Below are 7,023 nucleotides of genomic sequence, written 5' to 3'. Positions count from 1 at the left end.
ATTATGATGTGTGTTCGAATTTTCGCAATGAAAAATCTCCACATATGCCTGATTAGTATTAGCCACTTTGGATTCCTATTGATACCCTGGTGAGTTGGATTAGGCTATGACTCAGTCGGAATTGAGGGAGCATCTACGGTTTCCACTGTCTAGGCCCCTCTTATGAGGCATCGAGTGGGTAGATGCTATTATGGTCACGTCCAGGTATAATAGCCATAATTAGTCTCCCCGGTCTACCCTTTCGCTTAGAAGAAGAAGGAAAAAAAAAAAACAAAAAAACAAAAAAAAAGGTGAACACCTTCCAATCATAGTTACTAAACAGAGAGGGGAAAGTTGTTTGTTTCTCTAGAAAATGAAATGGCAAAGTTGATGCAGTGCCATTGACATTATATGCAAAGATATTCATTCAAATAAATTAGTGTCTGACACTGTGATACATGACATTGATATTCCTTTATTCCAGTACATATATGAATAGGAGATCTTTTATTTTATTTATTTTTTATTCTATAATAAAGTATAATGAAGAGCTAGTGCCTTCTTGAAGACTGTATGGCTCTCCACTTGATTCATACCTATGATATTGAGAAATATCATACGTATGATGTCCTGGTGCATCACGGACATTGTCGAGACATTGTTGCTGCTTTACCATAAACACACATAAGTACATGTCTTGGCTGGGGTCCGATGATGTATTGGTCGGGTCTCGGTTGGGGCCTGATAGGTCCTAACTATGTAATGACAGTGTCCTCATAGAGTCTCAGCCGGGTCCTAGTGATCTATTGTTTGAGCATGAGAAGTTCAAACTTAAAAAATGGTTTACAATTTTAAAAAATGGAAACTATTTTACAAAAATTAAAGAAGTTTTTTCAACGAAACTGAAAATGTTTTATGTTAATTATTATTTTATGTCGTATTAAACACAAAAAAAATATAAAAAATATTTTGTGAAAATCATTTTATATATATATATATATATATATATATATATATATATCTTGAAGAACAAAAAGTGCATGGAAAAACAAGACGTACATGCTTTATGTCTTGGACTTTAAATTGTAAATTACACCCAAACCACAATAAAACTAAAGTGCAAACACTTATACAAGCAAAAAGTATGTCAAGAAAAAAGTAAGGGGAGTAACTTCACTTTAAACTCTTAAATTATCACGTGATTTGACAAGTCTTTTGAACTTCAAAATTTCTCAATTTGAACCCTGAACTTTCAATTGTAGTCAATTTACCCCTTCTCCGTCAATTTTTGCCATTAAAACTCCAAAAAAAAAGACAAAATTACCCTTCATTTTTCTTTTTATTAAAAAAAAATTGAAAAAATTGAAAAAAAGGATCACAAGGTGGCCCAACTGTAGGTCACCTTGTGATTTTTTTTATAATATTTTTTAAAATTTTTAATTTGGAATTAAGGATAAATTTGAAATTTTATGAAAAAGTCAGAGTTATAAACGTCATTGTCTCACTTTTAATGTTTAAAATCTGACGAAGATGTTCAAATTGACTGTAATTGAAAGTTCATGGGTTCAATTAATTGAGAGATTTTGAAGTTCGGGAGGGCTTGTCAAATCGCGTAGTAATTCGGGGGTATAAAGTGAAATTGCCTAAAAAAAAACTAAAAACTTGTGTTGTTGGAGAACATTTTTCTTTCTTTCTATTGTTACTTCACCACTTTGCATATATATATATATATATGCAATAGAACCAAATCTTTCATTCTTTCATTCTAAGTACTAAAAGAAATATATTACTACGTTATTTCCTTTTGAACCAAATGTTTTAACCAAAGTTTTATTTTTTTAATTTTCATAAAAAATTTTGGAGCATCAACTAGGTCATCTTTCGTAATATTAACTTAGGGATCATTTGAGTGTTCCATTAATATAGAAATTCTTGATTCTTTATATTTGATTTTTATATATACATATTTATCATGGAAAATTGGCTACAAGAAAATAGCAACAACATAAAATTTGGTTCAAATTTGGAAAAGAGACAATTTTATGAAAGAGAAATGCTAGGATTTCCTCTTAGTGTTCTCCTGGTCCTAAGCGTATACTGTTTTCTAAATGGTTCCTCAATGGTTCTTCATATATATTTTAGAAAACAATATATATATAGGATCATGAAAACACCATGCATGAGGAACTGTAGCATTCCTCTTTATAAAATTATAAAGCTAACAACATTATATTGATAGTTCAAAATTTTATAAAGGTGTATTAACATTTTTTTTTTTTTTTTTGACATGTCCACACAAAAGGTGGATGGGGGATTCAAACTGGTGACCTCCGATTCATGAGGCGTAGTCTCCAGCCGATTGAGCTACCTCTTGAAACAAATGTGTATTAACTTTGTAAATGTAAATGTACTCCTCTTAATTGATAAAATATTCATAAACATGGTAGTTCAAAACTTTTTTTGTTTTTTTGTTTTTTGTTTTTTGTTTTTTTTTTTTTGTTTCTAAAATTCATGTTAAAAAAACTAACTTTCAAATTTTCATGATTAATTAGCTAGCATACGTCACTAATAGTATAATAGTACATATTCTATTGCTACCCCACTAAATAACCAAAGGAAAAAAAAAAATAATGATGTGTAACCCTGGCTGCATTCATATCTATATATGCATCTAATTGTGTGCTTGCACATACATGGAGTCTGAAGGGAGAGAGAGAGAGAGAGATACCCATGTCTTCTTGATGTGCTATCTTGTTCATCTGTACGTGCAGCTTGCATTCAAACATACATCCATCATAACAAATGAAGAATTCAAAAGATATATCTTTTTTAGGGTAAACCCTATAAATTCTATTCTTAATTACTTCCATTAAGCATATGGAAAAACATTTTGATGGGCATATCACTTTTAATTTTATTTTAGAAATACCATCACCATCGAGCTAGCCCTCAAGGGAGAGAAAGGAGAAGAAGGAGATGGAGTAGATGCAGAGTGGGACGAGAAAGGAGATGAAGAAGGATGGAAACGAGGGGAAGGGTCATCAGCTTGCACTTTAACTAGTATATGGATTATCAATAGCATCATTATTGCTACAAGCTTCTTCATATAATTTCCATCCATAACTCTTTGTTCTCTTTTGAAATTTTATGGCATATGGTCATGCTTTAATAAATAAAACTTTTAAAGTATATATGTCACATACAACCTTGGTTCTTAAATTAATTTATTCATGTAATAACTTCATTTTTTTAACTCAAAGAGTGCAATAAATATTTAGAATGCAGGTGGCCTCTAGCGAATAATAAGAGCCTATGTGTTAATTGAAAGAGGGAATGGATGATTGGATTTTGATGTACATAACAACAATAAATTAATGTAAACAAAAAAAAAAACAATAAAATACTAATGATGTTGCCTCATCATTACTAATAAAAAGCCAACAAATTTTAATATCATTTACTTTTTTTATTATTATTATTTTTTATTTTTTATTTTTATTTTTACATATCCGCAAAGGAAAAGAGAAATAGGATTCAAACTAGTAACATTCGCTTCATGGGGCGTGGCTCACAGCCTATTGAACTATCTCTTTGGCAGTGATGGAGGGAGGGGGGGATCGGCATAGGCCATACCCTCCCAATTGGACAGAGTTTTTCTCCAAACTGGGCATGGAGGAACTTTCTTCAACTCAGTTTATAAAAATGACATGTGTCATTTGAACACGTGAGATGCACATATTTTTTTAATAGCAGGGACAAAGTTGAAATAAATAATATTAAAAATTCATGTGTATCTCACATGTTATTAAAAAAAGTGACACATGTCATTTTTATAGACTGGGTTGAAAGAAGTTCCTCCCATCCAGTTTGGAGGAAAACTTTGTCCCCCCAAAAGGAAAAAAAAAGAAGTAAAATTTTAATTTTAGTCATTTGGCTCATACCAAAATTTTTTTGGCCCTAATAAAATTTTTTTGACCCTATTCTTAAAGTTTTTGGGCCATACCCATTATTATTATTATTAGGGAAAATTACAGTTTACCCCCTCAAAGTTGACAGCGTTTTTCAATTCGAACACCAAAGTTTCAATTTTTGCAATCCATCCCCCAAAGTTCCAAATTTTTGCAATTTGATCAATTTTATCCAAAACTTTCCATATTGCCCCTAATTTTTATTATTTTTAGTTTTTTTTTTTTTAAATTCAAGGTGGCCGTAGCCACCCCTTTGGTTATCTGGTCATTTTTGCACCCCTAAATTTGTTTTCGTTTTCATTAAAAAAAAAAAAAAAAAACCAGGGGCAATATGGGAATTTTGGGATGATATTGGTCGAATTGAAAAAAATTGGAACTTTGTGGGGGTGGATTGCAAAAATTGAAACTTTGATGTTTAAATTGAAAAACGATGTCAACTTTAGGGGAGTAAACTGTAATTTTTCCTTATTATTATTTTTTTGTGGCCCTTATCGCCTTACCCATGCAAAACATGCATTTCAAAATTTCTAGAATAAAAAAAAAAAAAAGAGACCGCTATTTACTTGTTTTGTGGTTTGGGAAATGAGAGTAAATGGGCACACACATGGCAAGAGACAAGAGTGGCAGTGACTTTTTATTGTTTATTTTTTCAAGTTTTAATTTTCTTATCTCTTGCCAGACTTGACGTGCATTATGCGTGTGGGTGTGATAATTTAAGTGTGGGATTAATGGACGCACCAAGGCAAGTAGACCACGCTTGCCTTAGTGAGGCTATGGCTCAATCGTTAATAAGTATAGTTATTTAATTGTAAACTTATACTATAAATAAGTATAGTTATTTAATTGTAAACTGCAATATTTTTTAATTTTTATTCCATAATTATACTTTGTGGTAGTCATTAGTTCATAAAAAAAAAAAAGCAATTTTTTTTTTTTTAATAAAAAATTTATAAAGAACTGAAAAAGAAAAAAAAAAAAATCGGTTCGCCCTCTCCCAAAAAATTTTCAGGCTCCGTTCCCTACCCTTTGGGACTTTTGTTTTTTTTTTTTGTTTTTTTTTACATGTCTACACAAGAGGGGGGAGAGGGAATTTGAGCTAGTGACCTCCGTTTCATAAGGTGTGGTCCCAGCCGATTAAACTACACCTTGGGACCTACCCTTTGGGACTTAATATAAATTACTGACGTTTAATAAATGCCAACAAAGTGTTTTGGTCATTTTTCCATATAGAGTACGTAGGAAAAAAAAAAAAAAAAACTATTTTTAACGATATGGGACATCACAGATTCACAGTGTTAAACCCACAAATTTATATATGGCAACACACTTTGTGGTGCATATCTCTCTTAATTTTATTTTAGAATGCCATCTCCATTAGAGGAAGAAGAGGACAAGGATGAAGAGAGGGAGAAAAATTGTCATAAACTTGCACTTGAACTAGTACAAGGATATAAATATAATCAATATATTATTACCACTACAAGCTTCTTCGTACAATTTTCATCCATAGCTCTTTGCTCTCTCTTGAAATTTTGTGTCCTATATTTTAATGCAAAGTTTTTATGGTGTAAATATATATTAGAGATGTTAAAAATATAGACGTACGACTTATTTTTCAATTAATTTTTCCATACAATAACTTAATTTCTACGCTAAAAGTTTAGATTTGAATGAATAACTATTTATAATGATGGCTTGGAGAAAAGTATTAAGATTTTGGGAAAACTTCATTTTAGACCCTTAAACTACCACGCCATTTGACATACTCCGAACTTTGAAACATCTCAATTTGAACCCTTGAACTTTCAATTGCAATCACTTTGAACCCTCCGTCAAATTTTAAATGTTAAAAGTAATACAATAACGTTTATACCCTTGACTTTTTTTTATAAAATTTCAAATTTACCCTTAATTTCAAATTATTTTTTTTAAAAAAAATATATATATTATTAAAAAAAAAATCCCAAGGTGACCCACTGTTGGGCCACCTTGTGACCCTCTTTTTTTTTCAATTTTTTTTTAATAAAAATAAATTTGAAGGATAATTTTGTCTGTTTAGAGGTTTTCATGGCAAAAATTGATGGAGGGAATGCAAATTGATTGCAATTGAAAGTTCAGGGGTGCAAATTGAGAGGTTTGAAAGTTCGGAGGTATGTCAAATTGCGTGATAATTTTAGGGTCTAAAGTAAAATTTCTCCTAAGATTTGTCACTTGCTTGGAATATTTGTCAGCCCTCTATTTTGATAGGGTCAGACTCATTGAGCATGCAATTCCATTATGTAGTTTCCATCAATAGACCAATTATATATATATATATATATACACCAAGAAACGTGTATGAATATTCATATTTGAAAATTATCTTGCACACCAATTTAAAATTTAGGATGTCTTCTTTATACTCTCAAGGCTATTGTGTCATCACTACTTGTTGGAAGAATATTTGCATGTAATGATGCAGAATAACATCAATAGCTGCAGACATAAGAAAATGTCTTTGTTGATTATATTGTTGTTTAGAATAATGTTTGGAGTGTAGTGGGGATGTTTGTTGTTTAGAGTTATATTATCTCTATGGATATTCTTGCTTTGTAGTGTCTGATGGAGTAAACATTGTTTTCATACTTTTGTTTGAATTAAGAATTTGTCTTATAATATAGTTTAGACATTCATGGTGGGTAAGAGTGTTTTGGGTACTCAATCATATGTGGTGTAATGTTAAAAACCATATTTTTATTCGACAATTATCTATCATCAAAGGATTCGTTGAAACTGCCGCCTTAGTATCGTGAGATAATTGTTGGATAATAATGTGATTTCTAGCATTACTCATCTAGGAATGCTATATACTTAATTCTCATCACTCTTTCAATTCACTAGGCTGATGTGACAGTGCCTATCAATTATTAGATAAACCTTTATTTAAAAATACAAAAAAAATTCAAGAACTGATAAGTAGTACTAACACATCTTAAAATGGGAGTTAAATATTTAGAATTATTCTTACTCATCATTATAATTATTTATGCTTTGAATCGGCCAAGCAAGTGATCATCAGACTGTTTTTTTTTTGAAT

The sequence above is a fragment of the Corylus avellana genome, chromosome ca7 (genome assembly GCF_901000735.1).
Source record: "Corylus avellana chromosome ca7, CavTom2PMs-1.0".
Classification (NCBI taxonomy): Eukaryota; Viridiplantae; Streptophyta; class Magnoliopsida; order Fagales; family Betulaceae; genus Corylus; species Corylus avellana.
The sequence above is the reverse complement of the archived record's forward strand: the minus strand, read 5'-3'. Positions refer to the sequence as shown.